The 22,937-nt window shown below is 44.9% G+C and overlaps 1 protein-coding gene across 1 annotated transcript in view; it reads right to left on the reverse strand.

Annotated features, from left to right (window-relative positions):
* The window catches only part of SATB1 (SATB homeobox 1), a 187,256-nt gene that overhangs the window by 82,402 nt on the left and 81,917 nt on the right, over positions 1-22,937 (reverse strand). The window lies entirely within an intron of this gene.

Raw genomic sequence — 22,937 nt, forward strand, 5'->3', positions numbered from 1 at the left:
GATTTGGGATTTCCGGTCGCGCAAGAATCTCTAATGGTCTTGGTTAGAGTGAGGCGGCTGTGCGTAGATGACACACAATAGCCAGAATAGCAGGGAGCAGCAGTGCGAAGTGGAGGCAGGGCCAGGGAGGCAGGCTGGCTGAGCTCTCACAGTGACACACACACACACACACACACACACACAGGGAGGCAGGCTGAGCTCTCACAGTGACACACACACACACACACAGGGAGGCAGGCTGAGCTCTCAGTGACACACACAAGCACACAGGGAGGCAGGCTGAGCTCACACAGTGACACACACACAGGGAGGCAGGCTGAGCTCTCACAGTGACACACAAGCACACAGGGAGACAGGCTGAGCTCACACAGTGACACACACACAGGGAGGCAGGCTGAGCTCTCACAGTGACACACAAGCACACAGGGAGACAGGCTTAGCTCACACGGTGACACACAGGGAGGCAGGCTGAGCACACACAGTGAAGCACACAAACACAGGGAAGAGTGGGAGGAGTAACACGGGGACGCAATAAAACCTTTGACTGTTAACCCTTACATTGCACAGGGCAGCGCTGTAGTTTTGCAGTGCAAGGTTGAAATAAATGCATCTAGCATTAAAAAAAAAAAAACATGCAACTGCACTTCCAGCCATGTATATTTATATTTGATGCATAAGGCTGAAGTTCGTCTACAGTAGGTCACGGTTGCAAACAGCTGATGAGCAACAAAAAGTACAACTTGCTTACACAGTGTAATTGTATTTTTTTTAATGATTTACTTCTGTGTAAATATAAGAGGTATAACGAGCAAAACTTTTAGATGTTTTAGGCTGTCACAACAATTGAAAGCTACATTTGACAAAATAATACAATCCTCTGAGAAGTGTTTATGCATCTAATAAAAGATCTATTTTGAAGCAATTCAGCTTTGCTATATTTACGGTAATTGTGTGAATGTTAGATTTGCAGAGAAGATGTAGATAATTAATAATGTAATTAATATCACAGTAGCAGAATTCTAACATCACAGATCATGGAGTCTATATTTCAAGGCAAATAAAATAGTGTTTTCAGTAAGGACTGGGGTTTATTTTTTGCAATTGTGTTGTATGTGGAAATCTTGTATGTCAAGTGTCTTACTTTTGACCCTGATTGTTACACAGGGAGAATTTGAGTTTTGTGATGCTCAGAAAACAGTATGAAAGTGACAGATGCAGAATTTGATGCATTCTTAGTCTCGGCTTGATGAGGCTGTAACTTCTGTAACCGCACTGAGCCCCGTGGTTACAGAGGCCCCGTGCTCATCTCCACAACAATTGCTGATTAGGAGAGCGCGTGGCCTCTGTAACTCTCCTACCTTCTCCTTCACCATCTCTTCCTGCAGGGTCCCTCATCATGGCGCGACGTCAAATGGCATTGTGTTGCCATGACAACGGGACATCATGTGGAGTCACGATGTGACTACCCGCCGTGCGCGCACGCGCTTTCTATAATACATGCCTTAGACTGGAAATGAGCACTTTTCTGGAAGATCAAAAATGCAGTGGCTAGATCTATATGTCACTGGGCTCTTCATTGTTTTGCCATTACCTCCTGCAATGTGGCGGTTAATATTTGCATATCCTTAAATAGAGGTTGCTAAAAACGTAAAAAGTGCTAGCGGACATCTGTGATTGGCGGCCATGTGATTGCTTCAGTATCGATCACATGGCCGCGACAGCCAACCGAGAATGGAAAGTGAAGTGGGGTCAAGAGTTCCACTTCCGCGTTGACCAGACTGACTGCTCCTGTCAGCTCAATCATCCCCTAGAAAACAAGCATTTTTAATATCACGTACCTGGTACGTCAATGGAATTCCTGGTATTCTAGGGGCCGTGCCGGAACAGGTAACTTTAAAGGTAGCAGCAATCCCCCCATCTCAATTTGATGTAAAAAAAATTGTATCATAACCAAGGAAATATCTGGAGCTGAGCAGATCTATATTTTTTCTTTGTCTCCTGGAACCCTGGGCTTCACAAACATTTACCTTTCTATATACCAGTCTTTCTGGCTCATTTTGGCAAATCACAGTTGCCAGCTAAGCCTCACACCCACTGGCCAATATGAATCCACCATCAGAGCATGACATGTCAACTTTCTATTGGACGACCCTGTGACGATCTTTGATTTTACTTTAATTTTACTGGCACAAAAAAGTTAAATATCTCAGGAAGCAGTGTGTCCCTGGGCGGGTTGCTATATTAAATAGTAATCTGATATGAACTGTTTCACATGTTAAAGGTAAGAATAGATGTATTTAGTCATTCTGGTATGAGTGGTGTGATTTCAGTGTAAACTGCAATAAACTGTTGGTAGTTGCCAGGGCCGCCAACAGAAATCATGGGGCCCAGGACAAATGAAAGGAGCAGACCCCCCCCCCCCCAACCCATAGAGTACCTAACACGGGGAAAAAATGTTTTCTTATTGTAATACTGAAAAAAACATTACAATGCAGTCTGTTTATTTTAATATTTTCAACAAAAGACAAACATACCCAATTCTAAATCAAATGTGACAAAATACATAGTTAAATACTTCAATGTTAGTATTCTCATGAGTAAGGGTCATGTAATTAAACCCTTTGGCCAAAGCGTTATAAGCCTGCAACCACCTCACGACATGACCAGTATGCAAGTCCTAACACTACCTGTGAAAATTCTCATTACCTCTGCAGTGGAGGGAGAATGGCCTTAAAGACCAGTCCTGCACAGGTACATGGAAAAACCTGCAACTTAAAAAGTGGGGTAGGTTGAGCGTAAACCCTGGAAGGAGGGGCCACCAACCTCCAAACAACTGATACCAGTTGAAAATTAATAAACGCACAATTCCAGCAAGCTCTAACACCCAAACTCACCACATTATATATGGTGCCTTAAGCCTATAGGGAACCATGTATAAAATGGTTTTTGAAGCAAAAAGTGGCACTGTGTGCTCATTTGCATGTCATTTCCCAGAATCCCTTGCTGCATTGGAAGTGCTGGGTGATAATGGTGAAAGGCGGGGTTGCAGACCTGCCTAAGACATGCAAATGAGCATACAGTATATTTACATTTGCTATATGCTTTGCTGTGGAGGGTTTTTGTCACTTTTTTTACTCACCATAACTTAACTCAGTATGGTAAACCCCATCCTTTCGCTTCATTGCATAGCCAGTTAACCAACCCCACACTGATGAGACCCATTAAGGTCGAAACAGTTGTGTAGCTGAGACTTTGTCCCCTTGGCCTTGAGTCATCGTCCCTTCAGGGAATAAAGACTCCTGCTGCTTTTGGGGGGGCATGCCATCTCGAGCTAAGAGGAGTGATTCTGAGTGAGCAGATGCGGAAGTGAGGGGCCGGCACCTTTGCCCTGGGACATCGCCTTTACTGGCTAAAGTCCCTTGCTGCTTTTGGGGTGCCGCACCTGAGCTTGGGAGAGCAGAGATGACGTCGCAAGCTGGAATGTGCAATTCCCTTCGGTTACTGATCGAGGAGACCGAGAGAAGTCGAGTGAACCTGCTGTGGCTAGTGGAGAAGGTGCTGAAGCAATTGATCGGTCTGGACGCTGAGAGGATCTTCTGCCTTCAGGTTTTCCCTGCATAGGGGATTTATGACCTGACCTGTCATCAAGAAGCGGATGTTTGGTTCACTTTTGAAAAGTGCAAGGAGAAGTCTGGTGACCCGATCTTACATGGCATCAAGGTAATTCCAAGTTTTATGCTGGAGGAGAGACCACTGGTACTTCACATGTACAATCCGTATGCAAGGAAAGAGGAGATTGTGACTTTTTTGAAACGGTATTGTGAAATGATCAGAGGAGGTGAAGAACTTAAAAACCCGTATGGCATGTTCAACGGGAAGAGACGTTTCTGGGTACGGTTCAGACGGGATCCATCATGTGTGGGAGGAGTGACACACCCACCGGCCATGTTCAATATCAGAGGAGACAGAGGATTTTTGTTTTACCCGGGACAGCCTCTATATTGCAGGCATTGCCACACTTATGGACATACAAAGGAGGGTTGCACGAAAACGGGAATTGTGTGCCGTAATTGTGGGGAAGAGGGACATACTGCAGCCAACTGTGGAGTCCCTAAGAGATGTAATCTATGTGGAGAGGAAGGACACTTGGCATGGCAGTGCAGAAAAAGGACATATGCCCAGGCAGCAAAAGGGGGCATTGTGCTAGAAGAAGAGGAAGAGACAGTGGAGGGTCAGGGAATTTGTGAGATGGAGAGTTCCCAAGAGGGAGGGCTTGATCCGGCTATAACAGCAATGTATGAGGAGGATTTAAGAAGGGAAGAAATGGTAGAGGGTGGCCCAATAGAGGGGGAGGTGGAAGTGGAAATAATGGACACGACCGGATCCAAGAAAGGGGCGCAAAAACGTAGTTTACAAAGTGACAATGATGTTTGTACAGTTGAAGGGGAGGGGAAGAGTGAGCTACGGCAAGATAGGGTGGTGAAGGCAAAGTTTTGTGCGCTGGATTTGTCCAGTATTGACGGGAGTGGGGAAGAGGAATAGACCGTGAGTAAAGGAAAAGAGGAAAATAAGAAGTTAGATAGGGGACCGCAAGAAACAGAGGAGATGGCAGGCCCTGGTGGTGCGAGTGGAAAAGGCAATGAGGGAAAGAGTAAGTGTAAAGGGTTTGTTGTTAATAAAAGCGAAAACGAGTCTTCGCAAGGGATAGAAACAAAGGAAGATAAGGATAGCCAGAGTAAAGTGGAGCCTAGAGAGAAGGTTGTAGAGGGTAAAGTTGGAAAAGTATCAGGGAAGGTAACCCTAAAAGAGAAAATGGAACATTTTGAGAACGCAGTGGGAGATGTTCTGTTTTGGGTGGGTATTTTCCGGAAGCAGCATGGGGGTAGTAGTGATGAACAGATAATAGAAAGATTGGAAAAATTGATGTACCAAAGAAAACAGCTGACAAAAGAGCAATATGAAGAATTTAAAAAGGAGCATGTACAGTGGGTTAAAATAAAAGAGGCTAGGGGAGAGGTGAGGGAGAAAGAGAGTAGTGAGAGTAATAGCTCGTCCTCACAAAAAAGTCAGATAAGCGTGGAGGGGAGGAGAGGGAGGAGTATGTAAAACACGGGTTAAATAGAATAAACATATGGGCAGGCAACGTGATGGACAAGCATAGATTAGAATGGCTAAAGTCACAGCTTACCAGGGCAGGGTTGGCTAGAGAGGAAGTACGTAGAGTAAAAGATAATTGTAATACATATAATATCGAGTTTCAGTTAGAGAAGTTACTGGAACAAAATAAATAATTAGTTGTAAGGTTAAACGTTTTGTACGCAAAGCCTTGTTGTAGGATGATTATATGATCAGGAAGCTAAATTCTGAAAAGAAATAAGAGGATGTGCTATTAAGGGTTTAAAAGTCAAAAGTTATGTGTTTTTTTGGCGGTGAGATTAATAGCGCTAGGTTGAGAGGTTGAGATGCTCAGATGACGACTTGGAATGTGTTGTTTTTTTTGGGCTTTCTTGAATGTGTTTTGCCTTTGTGTTGGTTTTTGTCTTAGCAATAATAGGAATGGATAGTGATGTGTTCTGTTTATTACTTTCTGCAAAGTGATACTTACTGGTTGTTAATAATGTGAATCGTTAAAAAAGGTTTGAAACTACTGCTTTGAGTTGTGTGAGTGGGAATGGAAGTGAGCGAATGCTTTTGCTTTTACGGAAAGGGAAAGAGCGTATTTATGAGGAAATGTTTTAGTTGTTTTTGGAGAAGTACTGTAGTACTGTCTGTGTCCCTTTACGTGGAGTTACCGGAGAGAAGAGGTGGGCCGGTGCTCCCCTTCACGGCGGGCGCCGTGGGGGAAAAGCATACGGTAATGCATGGAAGGGATGAATGGCTGGGAAGGAAGAATGGCGACAGAATGGGATGAAAGTGTGTGTAATTGTGTTTTGAACAGTGATATTCTGTGGGGAAAGGAAGGAGGAAGAAAATGTAAATATATTATGTTTTGGTGTCTTTCTAATGTTAGGTGACGTTTGTCACTATGGTGTGTTTTTTTGGTTTCCAAAAAAAATCTGTAAACTTAAAAAAGGTGTTGAATAAAAAAGTTTAAAAAAAAAAAAAAAAAGCTGTCTGTGGGTGGGTTTTCTGGCTATACATCTTAACCCTGGCTTTGCTCAAAGCTGTGACCATGCAGCAAGCTTAAGCCTATAGGGAACCATGTATAAAATGGTTTTTGAAGCAAAAAGTGGCATTTGCATGTCATTTCCCAGAATCCCTTGCTGCAGTGGAAGTGCTGTGTGCTAGGTGATAATGGTGAAATGAATGGCCTCAATAGACCTGTCCTACACAAACACATGAAAAAAAACCTGCAACTTATAAAGTGGGATGGGGTGAGCTTAAACCCTGGGAAGATGGGTAACAACTGTTATCATTTGCAAATTATTTTTATTAAATTATCACAAACTTTGTCATGGGCTGCTATTTAAATTTATATGAATCTTCAAAAAAATAATTTTGTAAGGGTTCTAAGTCTGATGAGTTGACCATCTCCTCATTTTTAGGCTGGCAAAATCTTTTATTAGGTCGTGAAAATTTAGTTTTTGAGCGAATTCATGCTCAATGGACAGCATTGCTAGATTGTTAAGGCGCTGTTCACTCATCGTTGAACGGAGGTAGTTTTTTATCATTGATAATTTGCTGAAGCAATGCATACCTCTCGAAATATTCCTTCAAGTTGTAACGTATAAATTGGATTTAATAAATTGAGTGGACCAGGGTCTTGTGCTAATGTGGCGCCGTATACTTTTCGAAGATGTAAAATTTCACTTGCTAAAGATGTTGTAAGGTCTTCTGGGTATTTAGACACAAGAGTTTCAGCGCATGTCACAACTTCTTCTGTCATAGTTGTCAATTTTAAAATGGGAGAAAACAAGTGGCATACATATTCCATGGATTTAAAACGTTGGTTGAGCTCACAAATAATGGAATCGAGTACCACAAGGAAAACATTAACCTTGGATGTTGTCTCAGAGTCTTCCAATTTATGATGGTGTTCAGATTCATTTAGATGCTTTGTCCTTTTCCTCTGGCGACGTGGACGTGTGCTTAAATCCTTAAGTATATCAAGATTATCAGCAACAAGTCTAGCTTCTGAAATTAAATCTTGCCACTTTTCCCGAAGTGACTGAATTTCTGCAGAAAGAGCTTTAATATTTGCTGCTCCAATTTCGATTGAAATAGATCTTGATTGCAGAATCAGGGTTCTCTCTTCAAAACTTGTATCCAGAATGTTGCAAGTACAACAGCTTTGAAGGATAAAAAAATTATCTTTTAGGCCTACTGCTTCGGAATGAGCTTCACTTGAAAGCTTTTTTCGACGAAATTACGTTCTTTTTAGCTTCAATTATCCCTGGAAGTTTTCCAGCAATTGGACGAACGGCTTCCACTCTTGCACTCCATCTACTGTCACTTAGACCATGCAGTGAACACCCAATTGTATCTTTCAAAATGTGCCACGTTTCAGGGCTTCCACTGAAGAGAACATATAAGCGATTCACACATCCAAAAAAAGTGATCGCTTCCGTACAACATGATGCTGCATGCACACCCACAAGATTTAAGGGATGGGCTGCACAGGGGCAAAATATAGCAGTAGGGTATTTTTATTGTATGCGCGCTCTTACTCCTTTTATTTTGCCAGACATATTAGCTCCATTATCAAATCCTTGTCCTCTGCAGTCTTCAGCGCTGATACCATGTTCATGTAATCTTGACAGCAACATATCCGCAATCTCCTTACCTGTTTTATGAAAAAAGTCCACAAATTCAATGAATCTCTCTTGAATCATCCAAACATTTGTCACCAAGTCTCTGTGAATGTATCACAGAACAATGATATGCTGTGTGAGAAACATCTGGCGTGGCATCACATATCACAAAAAAATAAATTGCCTCTTCCCTTTCTTTTAGAATGGTGTCTTGAACACGCTTTCCACATACATTAGTAAATTCATTTTGGGTTTCCCAGGATAAATAATGAGCCTGGAGTCTTTTTCCTTTCTCTTGACTATTCTTCACTTTTGCTAAATGTTCTTGCAGCAGAGGATCTTAATGTGATATCAACTCGAGCAAACCAAGAAAATTCCCCTTGTATAAATCTCCGATATTTTGAGAATACCCTCTGAAGGCCGTATTCCTGGATGCCAGAAATAACGTCACGTCCAGTAATCGTTCTAGCAGGGCAGCAAATATCTCAGTTTCTCTTTGTAAACTCCTTTGCATTTCAGCGTCTACTCCATGTCCTCCAATAGACTTCTGCAGGCTTCTCCAACTCCAATAGTTTTGTTTGTGCTGACTGCTCTTTTCATACTCTGGTAGGCTAGTGTACAGTTTATTCCACTTTATTTTCGATGGATCAAATCCTTCTTTCTTGCCAGCATTGCTTCGATCGGGAGGAAATGCAAGACAAGGGACATAGAACAGTACATGTTTGCTAGTGCTCCATCCAAGCCAGTCCTGTGTAAGTTTTTCACGACCATTGGATGCTTTCACATACAAAAAAACCTCAAGGAATGAGCACTCATCACAATCCACAGGAAGGCATTTAATAATTTCCCTTAATTCTTTTTCAGACTTTAATCCACAGAGCACTATCCTTTCTCTATCTTTGTTTTGCAGGGCGTCTGGCCATGTAGCTGGATCCTTCCAGTCAATATCTTTTTCAAAATGTGTTTGTGAATCAGAGAGGCTGCTTTGAGCTTGTTCTTCTACCTCGGGCATCTATTCTTGAATTTCAGTCTCATTGGTGGAAGACGAAGTGCTGCAACAAGCGCTTTCCTCTTGTTCTGCTTCCTTATGGTCCTTTTCAACTTCTGCCTCAGGAGATAATTTATCTTCAACATCTTGCTGGTTGGATTTAGGCTTGTTAAAAAACTTCAATAATAATTACTTGTTTCTCAATCTGTCGTCCTTCTCTTCCCTTTTCTTTCTTTTGTTTCCGTTTCAGAGAACTTATTCAGATAACCAAGAAATCTGCAATTGTACTTAAATTACTATGTAATGTTGCTGTCCTTAGGGAGGTAAAAACCTTACAGAAAGACAGGTGCGCCTTACCTAAAGCTGGTAGTAGGGTGGTTGATGGCGAGCTGCCTCAAGCCCAGAGCAGTGAACAGCAGGGATACCTCAGGCTGGTAAGGTATGGGCCTGGGGGGAGGGGGTTAAGGTATGGGCCTGGTGGGAAGGTATGGGCCCGGGGGGCAAGGTGTGGGCTTGGGGGGCAAGGTGGGGGTCAGGGGCCAAGGTGTGGGCCTGGTGGGTGGGGGGCAAGGTGTGGGCCTGGGGTGGGTCTGGGGCAAGGTATGGGCCTGGGGGGGTAAGGTATGGTGGGCCTGTGGGGGAAAAGGTATGGGCCTGGGGGTATGGGGGCAAGGTATGGGCATGGTGGATAAGGTATGGGCATGGGAGGGTGGGGGGTAAGGTATGGGCCTGGGGGGGTAAGGTATGGGTCTGGGGGGAGGTTAAGGTATGGGCCTGGGGGGCAAAGGTATGGGCCTGGGGGGCAAGGTGTGGGTCTGAGGGGTTGGGGGGCAAGGTATGGGCCTGGGGGGGGAAGGGGGTTAAGTAGGGGCCTGGGGAGTTAAGTAGGGGCCTGGGGAGTTAAGTAGGGGCCTGGGTGGGTTAAGTAGGGGCCTGGGGGGGTAAAGTACAGTATGGGACTAAAGGGTGTAGGGGGTACAGTATTGATGAATTACAGTACCTCTTCAGTCGGCCTGCGGTTGGGCTGGGGCGGGGCCTTCAGTCAGCCCGCAATGGGAGCCTTCAGTTAGCCTGCGGGGGGGGGGGAGGGGCTTCAGTTAACCGGGGGGGACCTTCAGTCGGCCCGCGGTTGGGCTTCAGTTAGCCCGGGGTGGGGGGGGGGGGGCTTCTGGCAACCCGCAGTGGGATCAGGGGGGGCTTCAGGTGGCCTGCAGGGGGGGGCATTAGGCTGCCTGCCGAGGCTCAGGTACAGGCCTGAAGAGTAAGGTTGGTGTCTCAGAGGCTTAGTTAGGGCCCGGGGAAGGGGGAGGTGTTTGTTTGTTTTTTGGGGAGGGGGGATAATGCATCGAAGGTAGTTAGGGCCCAGTATGGGTGTTGGTTTGGGAGGGGAGAGCTGATGCCTCGGACTCTGAGGCTCAGTTAGGGCCCGGTGGGGGTGGTGGTTTTTTTTGGGGGGGGGTGCTGATGGCCCACAGAAGAGGGCCCTGCAGATGGACGGCCCATGGTGTGAAGGATGTGATGCGGAGGATGCGGGCAGGTAGGGTGGGGGGGGAGAGAGGGAAGGGGAGACATTGAAGGGATCACTCACAGTGACACACACAAATATACACTGGAACAGGGACACAGACAATAAAGATAAAAACAGGGTACACAAACAACAGTACAGGGAAATACAGTTCAGTAAAGTATTTACGTAGTTTGAATAAGCAGCTGCACAGCCAGGAAGATTCAAACATGTTTCTCCCGCCTGTGCAGTGGCTTACATCAGCTGCTAGGCCCCACCCATAAGGAAGGCTTTGATTGTCTCTCCTCTCCTAGCTTCAATTATCCAAGCATGTCAGTGTTTTTTTCTGACATACAGGGCCGCCGACAGTGACACTTGAACGGCACGAAGCCCGGGACACCAACCCCGGCTGCCCCACCCCTGTTGGCAGCCCTGGAAGTTGCTACTGTAGCCCCTGGTACAAAAATATGTATACTGTGGACAATTCAGAATTATTCTGCTCCACCTATCATATGGGGCGATAAAGAATAAGAGACACTGTCCCTGATCTGCCTGGCAACACGACAGGAGATATGGGATTGGATAAAAAGAAAAACTGATAGAATCTAGAGATCAACCGTCAGTCTGAGACAGAGATAAGTAGTGACTGTTTGAGAGGCACATAGCGAGACAGCCTAGGTGACAGTGAGAGAGGCTTAAGAGAGACAGCCTGATTCAAGGGTGAAAGAGGAGGCTTGTAGGAGATTTCTAGCCAAGGACAGAGAAAGTGAGAGAGACAGCAGCAGAAACACATGCCCTACACACAGAGCAAGAGAGATCCAGATACTTGCCAGGCTGTTAAAGAACAACCGGATAACAGATAGCCGGAAGGCCCTTTCCTGCAACGTTTGAGTATCCTTTGTGTATTACACAAACACACACCTCTCAAATATATTACCCTCAACAGGCCTGCAACGAGACTACACACCATTTTGAGATAAGAGCTCCAACGCAGTGCTTGCAATATTATTGGCCTAACTGTCTATATATACTCATTTGCATGTCATTCCCCAGAATCCCTTGCTGCAGTGGGTGTGCTGGGTGATAATGGTGAAAGGTGGTGTTGCATACCTGCCTAAGACATGCAAATGAGCATACAGTTATATTTCCATATATATACACACACACACACACATATTATGTTTGTGTGTGTGTGTTACGTATAGAGTGTTTTCTTGAAGAGTAAGAGTCGCTGGGTTAAGGTTGCTCAGGGGTCATAAAGCACTGGTTAATATATACACAAGTCTCGTCTGGCTTTATTCAAGGGGTCCAATTAAGGTGTACTAAGGGAGGACAGACTCAGCCTCCCCCCCTCCCCTTTAGTACATATAGACTGAAAATTGAGGGGGTTACACTACTATAACAATTTATCCACTCTAAAAAGGTGAGACAAGTCATTGTTTTCTTTCATTCTTTCAATTAGTACAGTGATCAATACTAGTAAAACTTAAGACAGTCTAGTAGCAGCTCTAGTAGCAGCTCGTGCACGTTGGGAACACAGAGTAACATTCAAAGAACTTCTATGCCTTTGAAAGCAGAGTGGATAATACTTAAATATTCAGGAGCACATAGGTACATATTCACTAAATGATGGTAAGATTTATGTAAGAGCAAAACCCTCTAGATGCACTGCTCTGTTACACGGGACACATTATAAGACCCCTGAATCGAAGTTGATTCGATTCGTGGGCACTTTCAACAATAAATGGACCAGTGTAAATCACATTCTGAAACGCCATTGGCACTTACTCTTGGAAGATGATTATCTCCTGCAAGTTCTGCGAACTCATCCTACACTGGTTAGCCAGAGAGCAACCAATCTCAAAGACCGTTTGGTGCATAGCCATCTTGCCAGGATGGTTAAGCAAACATGGATCCCACAGTGCCCTATGGGCTCATATAAATGTGGGACCTGTAAGGTGTGTAAATTTATAGTTCCAACTAAATCATTTTCCAACTGGAACGATTCTTGCAATTATAACATCAAACATTTTACCAATTGCAAGAGTTTGGGAGTGATTTACCTGGCTATGTGTGGGTGCGGAATGAAGTACATGGGAAAGACTCGTCGGGAATTCAGGCGCCGTATATTGGAACATATTGGCTCCATACCGAATCACCCTGAGACACCTTTGGCATGCCATGTTAACGAGGTACATGGTGGCGACACCAATGGCCTCCATTTCTGTGGCATTGACCGTGTCATCATAGGGCCCAGAAAGGGAGATCTGGATAAACTTCTACTGCAAAGGGAGAGTCGCTGGATATATTATTTGCAGACCCAATGGCCTGAAAGAAGGTTTTTCTGTTTTCCTCTTTCCTCTAGCTACTGTACTAAGTACTATCGCTTTAAGGGAGAAGCTGTCCTGTTCCAACCTATCCCGTCCACCTTAACCAGTGTATCTGCGTGTGCTGTTGATTACTTTTATTGCTATTTATACATCTATGTCACTCCTTTAGCACTCTTTTATTGCCGCATAGCTATTTCTTGGGGCATCATGATATACACAACTCTAGTGCTGTTTCTGACATTTTATTCAATATGTTGCTATCGAGCCTGACGTGGTCTCACTGCTGTCAGTCTGTGTAGGCTCCACCCCCTGTTTCTCCTTCCACTCTGCACCAGCATACAAATAGTGGCTGCTGCAGTGCGGGAGGTACTCACCCTCTCAGGAAGAAGCCAAAGCGAAACGTGCGTCAGAGGGCAGCGCCATGACTTCACGCGACAGCCTGCGGAGTCACACTGAATGGAACTCTGACGGTGCTGTGCAAGCAGTGACCACGCAGCCCTTTTGGATCTCTCCACCGCAGGGGCAGTACAGATAAGTGTTTAGGGACTTCTCTCCCTCTATCTGTCCTCTCCCCACCCCTTTACCCCCTATGTGATGCAGAGGTATGTTTTTAAGAGACAGGGCAAGCGGTAGCGAGCGTTTCCTATATGCAGTCATTACTAAGAGGTACATCTCTGCAGGGTCAGTATAGATTGGAGATTAGGGACCTGTACCCTCTTTCCCTTCCCTGTGTGTAGGCTCTAATACCTTGAGGGCCAGCTAACACACTATCAGCATTATTGTTTAAGTGATTCACTGATTGTAGATGATATCAGTTGTTGTGTGTAGATTTGCATTAAATTGAGGACCAGTGCACTCGGGGTCTCTACACAGACACCTATATGCTATGTTATACAGCATTACTACACATTAGTGCTTATGTGATTTTCTGACTTTACACAGATCTGCCGCTGGCACTTAGCCCAATCTGCTTACCTGTTATGGACTATTTTACGACTGTTCCATGCTTTTTTGGGCTACTGCACCCCTAGCCATCACTGACTTGCGTGACCTCTTTTCAAGGCATATTTTTGGCATTTATTTGCCAGCTTATTGTGCCGGCTACTATTTGCCTCTATTGTATTCAAGCACACTGTGCTATCTTTGGTATATACTGTAAGCACACTTGCTACCATTTAATACGTTTTTATTGCACTTACTTATGCAACTTTTGATCTGGTTCATATATTTTAATGTATATTAATTAAACATTCTTTTAACCAACTCATTATGCAATACATTTAGAACCAGTATCTTCGTCGCCTATCCTCTTGTCTATGGGCACTTTCCCTTATACCGACACTGAGTGCATGTTGTAAGGACTTATCTGTTTGGCAGTGTCTATGCTCCATCTGTGTTTTCTATTCACCTTCCTAAGCTTTAGCATGCCTGCATTCCCATTCACATGAATGTGTGCAAAAGTTTAAAGTCTTCACGGAATCTGAGCCATAGAAGCTGCTACCAATGAAATTTCAGTGCAATTTAACAAAAGTACTTTTACCTTTAAAAAGTAGACTAAGTTTATATCTGTTATTCTCGTGCCTGGAAGACAAAGCAGTCGTTTTATTTTACAGTAAGGCTGAAAACTGATATTTTAGTTCATGGATAAGATAGAAGATAGATATGTAGCTAGGTTCCCCCCTTGGTCCCCTTACAACCTCAGATGCCGATGGGTGCTGCGCGGGTGCCTTCGTGGAGTTTAGGCAGGCTGTCGGTAGTATAGGCAGGGCACCGCCATATTGAAATTTCATGCGCAGTAGGACCACGCGAGCGGCGGCCATTAGGTAGAAGGGCTCCGCGGGGACTACAAGTCCCATCAGGCATAGGGACAGCGAACCAGGTGACGCCACACAGCCAATTGGGCTGCAGTTTTCCCCTGCACCAGAGAAGATACTTTTCGCGTGCTTACACCACGTTAGCAGTCGGAGCTGGGACAAGGAAAGGGTAGGTTATGTGTGCAGGTGTCTGTAGCACCTGCACTAGGCCAGATACCCTCTATTAGGCCCCAACTAGGCCCCGACTCCCCTCAGCTTGTTGCTGCCGGGACAGGCCCATAGATAGGGACACTGTCCTGTAGCTTCAGAGTGAGGAATACAGACAGGAGCGGCTGCATCCTGTCCATAGGTGGTCTGACACCAGATCACCCTTCACATAGAGACACTCATCAAAGGTAGCACAGTCCAGGCGGGATACCAACCAACGTAGAGGAGGCTTCGCGGGTTACGGCAACGGATCCGTGGATCCCATCATCAGTTACAGCATCTGCACGCCCAGGTGTGGACACACCCGGCAGGTACCCAACAAAGTGCACCAACTCACCTTTACACATTAGTGGGCAGCGCTGTACCACATATTGGGTGGGGGGATTGACCTTGTGGACACCGGGTTGGTTGGGTGCCCAAGGGCCCCTATGTAGTTTATGGGATAGTGACTCCATTGAGAGGGGGCAGAGTATTGGGAGGTACGGCCATGCGAGGCCTGGTGGGTAGGCAGTAACTATATTAGCTGCATATAGTAAAACTGTTCTGCTTTACCAAGTGTGTATTCTTTATGTGTCCTGTAACGGGGAAATTCTTCACGCTAGAATCCCATACAGGTGGAGGCGCTACCGAGCATCACTCAGGTATACCCCAGGTTCCCAGTAGCGGAGACTCAGCTCCCCTGTACGCCACAGGTATATACCGTAGCCACACATCTCCCAGGGGGTGGGGGAAAGTTCGCTACAGATAGATAGATAGCAATTGCAACAAAATTCATTTTCAGTACTGTAAATGGGTTAATGTTAACATATACAAAGTATAATTAATTTTAATGAAATACAATTTCCTCTCTGGATCCGCCGCCAGAAGCAATCACATGACCGCTCAGTAGAGAGGTCACGTGATCCAGTGAGGTGGCAGGATCCTCTGGCACTGAAGCAGTAGGAGTCTATATGAGCTTAACAAATAAAATGTTAGTCCCCTAAGTATGTCATGCTCTTTAAAAATAATTTTTTACTTAATCCCCAGTGTCTGAGGTTACTATCATAACCTTTATACTGTCCTGGGCTCTAGGGAGAGCTCCATTTTAACTGCTGTCCCGTTTTCCTGAATGATGCATCTGATTTTAAAATGTAGAACACCGTTAAACAGACCAAAAAAATGGAGAGAGAGAAAAAACACAGCAATCAGCACAGACTGCTGCTTTAATGTAATGGTATGGCAGCTGAATGAAGACAGGGCCGTTTTAACGTATGGGCACGCTGGGCAGTTGCCCGGGGGCCCCTCAGCATAGGGGGGTCCCATGCGCCTGGCTCGCTCTTAGGGTTGCCAGGGTCTGGTATTTGGTTCCTCTGTGAGAGATAATACCGGACATGAGATAGAGCAGGGCTGCTGCTGCTAGGGGGCTGGGCAGCTTCTGATTGGCTGAATTACACAGCAGCAACCAATCGGGAGGTGGCAGGAGCCTTGGGGGTGGGGCCAAAGAGTGGAGAAAAACCATGCAGCAGAGAGGTGAGGCTGTGTGTGTCTCAGTGTCCTGCCTGTGTGTGTCTCAGTGTGTCTCAGTGTGTCTGTCTGTGTCCTGTCTGTATATGTGTGTGTCTGTGTGCCTCAGTGTGTGTCTTGTCTATCTGTGTCCTGCCTGTATATCTGTGTTCTGCCTGTATATGTGTGTGTCTGTGTGTTTCAGTGTGTCTGTCTATCTGTGTCCTATCTGTATGTGTGTGTCTCAGTGTGTGTGTGTCTGTGTGTGTCTGTGTTCTGTCTGTATATGTGTGTGTCTGTGTGTCTCAGTGTGTGTCTTGTTTATCGGTGTCCTGCCTGTATATCTGTGTCCTGCCTGTATATGTGTGTGTCTGTGTGTATCAGTGTGTGTCTCAGTGTGTCTGTCTATCTGTGTCATGTCTGTATGTGTGTGTCTCAGTGTCCTGCCTGTGTGTGTGTGTCTGTGTCTCAGACACACACATATACAGACAGGACACAGACACACTCTGAGACACACACAGGCAGGACACTGACACACACACACACATTCAGACAGGACACAGATAGACAGACACACACTGAGACACACACACAGGCAGGACACTTATACACACACATATACTGAGACACACACTGATACACATAGACACACACACAGACACACATATACAGGCAGGACACAGATATACAGGCAGGACACAGATAGACAAGACACACACTGAGACAGACAGACACACACATATACAGACAGGACACAGACACACACTGTCTGTCTCAGTGTGTGTCTTGTCTATCTGTGTCCTGCCTGTATATCTGTGTCCTGCCTGTATATGTGTGTGTCTATGTGTATCAGTGTGTGTCTCTGTATATGTGTGTGTCTCAATGTTCTGCCTGTGTGTGTGTCTCAGTGTGTGTCTGTCTATCTGTGTCCTGTCTGTATATGTGTGTGTCTCAGTGTCCTGCCTGTGTGTGTGTCTCAGTGTGTGTCTGTCTATCTGTGTCCTGTCTGTATATGTATGTGTCTGTCTGTGTGTGTGTGTCTCAGTGTGTGTGTGTGTATCTGTGTGTGAGTGTATGTGTGTGTCTCAGTGTGTGTGTTTGTGTGTGTGTGTGTCTCAGTGTGTCTGTCTTTCTGTCTGTGTCCTGCCTGTATATATGTGTGCCTCAGTGTATGTGTTTGTGTGAGTGAATGTCTCAGTGTGTGTGTGTGTGTGTGTGTGTGTGTGTGTGTGTGTGTGTGTGTGTGTGTGTGTGTGTGTGTGTGTGTGTGTCTCAGTGTGTGTGTGTGTGGTGACAGACAGTACATACAGTGCTGGCAACTTTGTTTAATTGCTCACTCACCCTCACATTTCTTTTACTATACTAAAAGTCTTCAGTATTGCTCGCCATGTACAGTATGACTGCAGGTCAGTTATTTATAAATGATCTGACCATTACGTCATTTGTTCAAAATTTCACTCCAAGCATGCACCAATTTGCACTATTTCATATTCTATTTCCTAAAACAATCCTCGGAAGGGCGCTCCCTCCCAAGGCTCTTCCCCAGATTTTTTACGAAATAGAAAATAAATTGGTACAAATTGGTGAATACTTGGAGTGAAATTTAGAACAGATGACATAAACAGTCAGGTCATTTATAAATAACATTCTTCCCCACCAACGATTCTCGAGTGCGTCGCACCTTTCACCATTGTGTCCAGTATTTTTGGACAAGCTACCTGGCAACCCTACTCGCTCTCCCCCCGCCCGGCACCACGGCTCCGCTCGCTCTCCCCCCGCCCGGCACCCTGGCTCGCGTCACAACCTCTCGCAGTCTAGCGGTGCAGCACTTCCGGTGCCTGCTGCTGCTAGTGGGTGCGTGGGAGGCTGGGAGCGGCAGTGTAGGCAGGGCCCCGTGCACTGCTTTGCCCGGGGGGCCCTAATGTTGTTAAGATGGCCCTGAATGAAGAAGGGGAGACATGGCCATGAAGGCAGATTAAGTCCAGTCAATGCCACACATACACAGGCATATATAAAGGAGGAGGAGGAAGAGGAGAAACAAAGGAACCTGTAGCACAGCAACGCAGGAAAAAATTCCCATACACCAAGATGTGAGGACAGTGATTGGTATAGTATATAATTACAAAACCAAATAGATGGGAGGAGGCACTAGTAACATGTCTATTAATGATAGTGTAACGGGTATTCCCCCCCCCCATCGCAGATATAGTGTGGGGTGCAAGGGAACATACAAGGTTACCATAGGTGTGGTGCATTACCTGTTGGCTCGCAGGAGGGCTGAGCTTCCGCCACGGGGAACCTGGGGCAATTACACTAGGGGTACTCACTTACAACAATGCAGCGCCTCCACCTGCGATGGCTCCCACCAGAGGGGGAGTGGTTCCACGCAGGACAATCAATAATACCATACACAGTGATTGATATATTAACTAATACCATTTACTGGGAACAGCATATAACACATCATCACAGCAATACCATAACATATCAGAACAGGTGTCCCTCTCTCGAGGAGACACTTACTGCGATGTCCCGCAGGACGCTTCCCCAACACCAGGTGATCCCACCCAGTGTCCAAAGAACCCCACCCAATGTCCCGCACTCTTGCAGAGAGAGACAATGGGTGACTGCGCAGTCACTATTTATACTAAGGGCCCGTTGGTGCACTTGTGTGTTAGATAGTACCTGCCGAGCACTCTTGTGCTCGGATCTCCAACTGGCTTCACAAAGGATCCGTCGTGTGATGGTTCTGTCTGACCCTACACCGGACTCCTTTGTACGCGGACCGCCAGTGCGGTCCCAACCTGGAAACCGTCTCTTAGGACCCCAACTTGGATCTGAACCTCTTAGCAGGAACTGCAGCGTCCGCTGTGTCCCTATCTAAGCTACCCTGCTGTGGCAGGATCCCTAACCTAGGACCTGTCCCTACAGCACTAAGTGACACGCGCTATACTATAGGCCGTCCCTACAGCACAGCAACCTGAAATGGCTTTAGGGGAAACTCCTAGGGGCCTATAGGGGTTAATGACCTGCCCCACTCCCCTAACTCTTCCCAGCCCTGACTGTTACTAAACTAATCCCAGCGCCTGCAGCAACAAGCTGTGACCCACTGGATGTGTGCAGCCAACGTGCTACACAACAAGGTGCCTGCCTGTCAGACCTCACAGCACTGACGGCCGTGACTCTAACAAGGCAGCACTACACTAAGGGCAGCGTCCCTATCTTGGGCCTCCCTCAGCACTTACCCACTAACCTAGTGGGGAGTGGGGGCCTACCTGGGGTGTGGGTACCTATATGGGGCAGGAGCTGAACTCGCTCCCCGCACCCTTCCTTCCCTCACAGCTCCCTGACTCCAACTCACTTAACTGATAACTATCAGCTCATGCAGCAACACCCTGCAACTTAACACTAAGTCCGCTGCTGCCTTTCTTCCCTTCTGTTCCCCAGCTCCCACTAATGCAAGTGACAGGGTCCCTAACCTGAGGGCTGTCCCTGGCAACACTCACTTTACTGGGGAGCTGAGCTATCTCGAGCCCTGGGAATACTGGCCTAGTACAGGGAGTCCCTGACTCCTGTACCCAACCTCCTTCCCTGGGCTGCTCCGGTCTCTGACTGACTAACGTGCTCCAACTGACAAAAACCCTGTCTGCACACAACATTGTTGCAACTCTGCAGCATGAGAATCTGCCAGCTCTATTGGCTTCAATGCTGCCTGTGACAAGGGTGAAAGTGCAGTCCCCAGAGGCTGCTGGGAATTGTAGTCCTTGGCAAAGCTCTTTTCTATGGGGACCGCGTGCGCGATCTTTACTGCGCATGGGCGAAGCTCGCGCCAAAACCAAGGGGTCCGCCGACAACGTCAGCCATCATGGAATTGCCTGCTTAGCATCATAATACCATAACATATTAAAAATATTAAAAATGTATAAAGTTTAAAAATTTAATTGAAGTTTAAAAATGTATTGAAAATACATAAAACACAACACTTTATCATTTATTTCACGGTATAATCACAGAAATTAATTTGTAGCATTAGGACCAAACATGTCAAATATATTATCATTATTAGGTAGATATTATATTAATTTTTGTGTCATATAAATAGTATTGTCATTTCACGAATTGTCATGTCACAGTATTATAGTTTATAAGTGCTTTATGAAGTTGTCCTTCTCAAAGAAATGTGTCTCTCTAAAGACAATTTTTTTAAGACAGCATTGAAAAAAGGTCCATTTAGAATGGTTCCTATCATAAAAACATTTGCTGATGATCAAATCTAAAATTATTTAAAAATAATAATAATAAAAAGTATGATAAATATTTCCTTTTCTGGTTAAAATCTTTTGGGCAAAAATATATATAGAAATACATCAAATTACCCAAAGGATTCAAAATATGTTGAATGTAATATATATTAATTATAATTATATGTGTCATCTTGTAAAATGATTTTTGTAAAATGATTATTGTAAAATGATTATTGATTATTGTATACTATATGTTTAAATAGCATTGCATAGTATGATTCTATCCACACTGACACCTTGAATTTTTATAATTTTTATAATTTTTTATAATTTTTATAATACATTTTTTGTACATATTTTTTGTATATATTTTTTTATATTTTCCCTTTAAAGGGATTAAAGTATAAAATCACACAAAGCCCGGTGTCTAAAGTCTGGATGGAAACAATATGCACAGCATAAAAATTATCTATATCTTGTTGTAAATATATCAGTTGCAATAACATTATGCTTGTTATTAGATCCATCCACTATTGTTCATCATTGTTTACTGTTACAGCTATATGTAAATCAAAGTGCTATGTAAACAAATGTTGGAAAAATCATCTACAGGTATACCCCGGTTTAAGGACACTCACTTTAAGTACACTCGCGAGTAAGTACATCTCGCTCAATAGGCAAACGGCAGCTCACGCATGCGCCGGTCAGCACGTCCTGAACAGCAATACCGGCTCCCTACCTGTACCGAAGCTGTGCGCAAGCGGGGAGATTATAGAGCCTGTTACACATGTTATTTACATCAGTTATGCACGTATATGACGATTGCAGTACAGTACATGCATCGATAAGTGGGAAAAGGCAGTGCTTCACTTTAAGTACATTTTCGCTTTACATACATGCTCTGGTCCCATTGCGTACGTTAATGCGGGGTATGTCTGTATTAGTGTTTAGAAACACAGGACTTCTATCAGGACTGTAATTAGGGAGTTCCCATGAATGAATCATCCAAATCAACTTTATTGAATTACCGGGGGTTTAAAAGGAGGCACATTCCCATGCAGCAAACATCCCTGACGAAAAAACCCATCAATTGGAGTTTCGAAACGCGTAGGAAGGTTTGTGGCCATCCAGGGACACCGTAGCTGTGCTTACTAGGCGGTGACGTCAGCGGAGGAGACGTTTGGAAGAAACTCTGTTGGCAACGAGACCACGAGGATTGCAGGAGACCACCCCGCACGAACAGACGTTCTGCACCCCACGGCGAGCGGCCATTCCTGGCAAAAGACCCCGAACCAATGCACATGTCCTCATGGACGGTGAGTAGGATTTCAGTTTTTACCAACGGCGGCGCAACATAGCTTCCTTAAGCACAAGCGCTTGGGAGCTTTTCTCATTTACTCAGCAGGAGATTGATCAACTGTTTATTAGCATATAACATGTTTTACTCCAATTGTAGTAACAATTCTTTTAACCAATAAATGCTCTTTATACCATATCCATCACATTATCTATTGTCCCAAGGGTAATACACTATTGTGGTGTTCTCTGTTTATCTCTTGTCTCCCTCTCTGAGGTTCCTGAAGAAAACCATTGCACAAGACTCTATTCCATTTCCTATCCTCAGCGCCATAGGAGGTTATTCTACACAATCTTCTCATCTGGTTGGAAGATACCGGATCAACTTCCCAGGCAGCTCAAGGACTACCTTCATCATAGACTGTATCACAGGTTTTGTTCTATTGTTTGTATCACTGTATAATATTGTTCACACAAGCGCTAAATTGCACTTTTTTTTTACCACTATGAGAATCTCTTGGACAAGTGACTAAGAGAAGTCACTAAAAGCCCTAATAATAGCACTCAGAGTCACCATACATTGATCTGTATGGTGGAGATGGATATACAGTGAAATCACTAGGACCAAAAAGGAGGTATATAACCTCCAGCCAACGGACTACAAACACCAATTAAAACCAAAAATAATAAAATTTTATTAAATAAATGACCGACGCAACTTAACAACTATGGGGAACAAATATAAACACACACAGGATTTAAAATCCTCACGGACCGAACGGTGATGTGCTAGTAAATGGGACAGGTTTATGTGTTAATACACATTTGTATTAGATAAATACATCATACTGCTGAAGGTAGATATATAGCTTGGTAAAGTCGCAATAGCACTGTTTTACGTATATGCTGGTGGTAAACAGAAATTCAAACTGTGAGTATACAACATAGCATGAATCCTTGCTGGAGAATGACTGTTACTACCCCGTGTGTAGATGTAAATACAGTGTGTAGCGCAATCAACTGGGGTACTGCCCAACAACAGAAAATAAAACATAAGCACACCAGTAACAGTGATGTAGCGCTACTGGACAAAATAGCTTAAAATCAGCTATAACTTATCTCTAAGTGTCCAGACTGCTACCGCATAACCAAAGCAGCGTGTTGCTGTGTATGGAGGAATACTACCTTCGCTGCATGTCCCTGCCCATACAGACCGTTCTTCCTGGTGTGCGTCAAGCGTCTGACGTCACCATACCCCGACGTACGTTTCACATGCTGGGCACGCTTCTTCAGGGGGAGGAGTCACACCCCGCTATGCGAG

Source organism: Ascaphus truei, chromosome 2, assembly GCF_040206685.1.
Source record: "Ascaphus truei isolate aAscTru1 chromosome 2, aAscTru1.hap1, whole genome shotgun sequence".
Taxonomy (NCBI): Eukaryota; Metazoa; Chordata; class Amphibia; order Anura; family Ascaphidae; genus Ascaphus; species Ascaphus truei.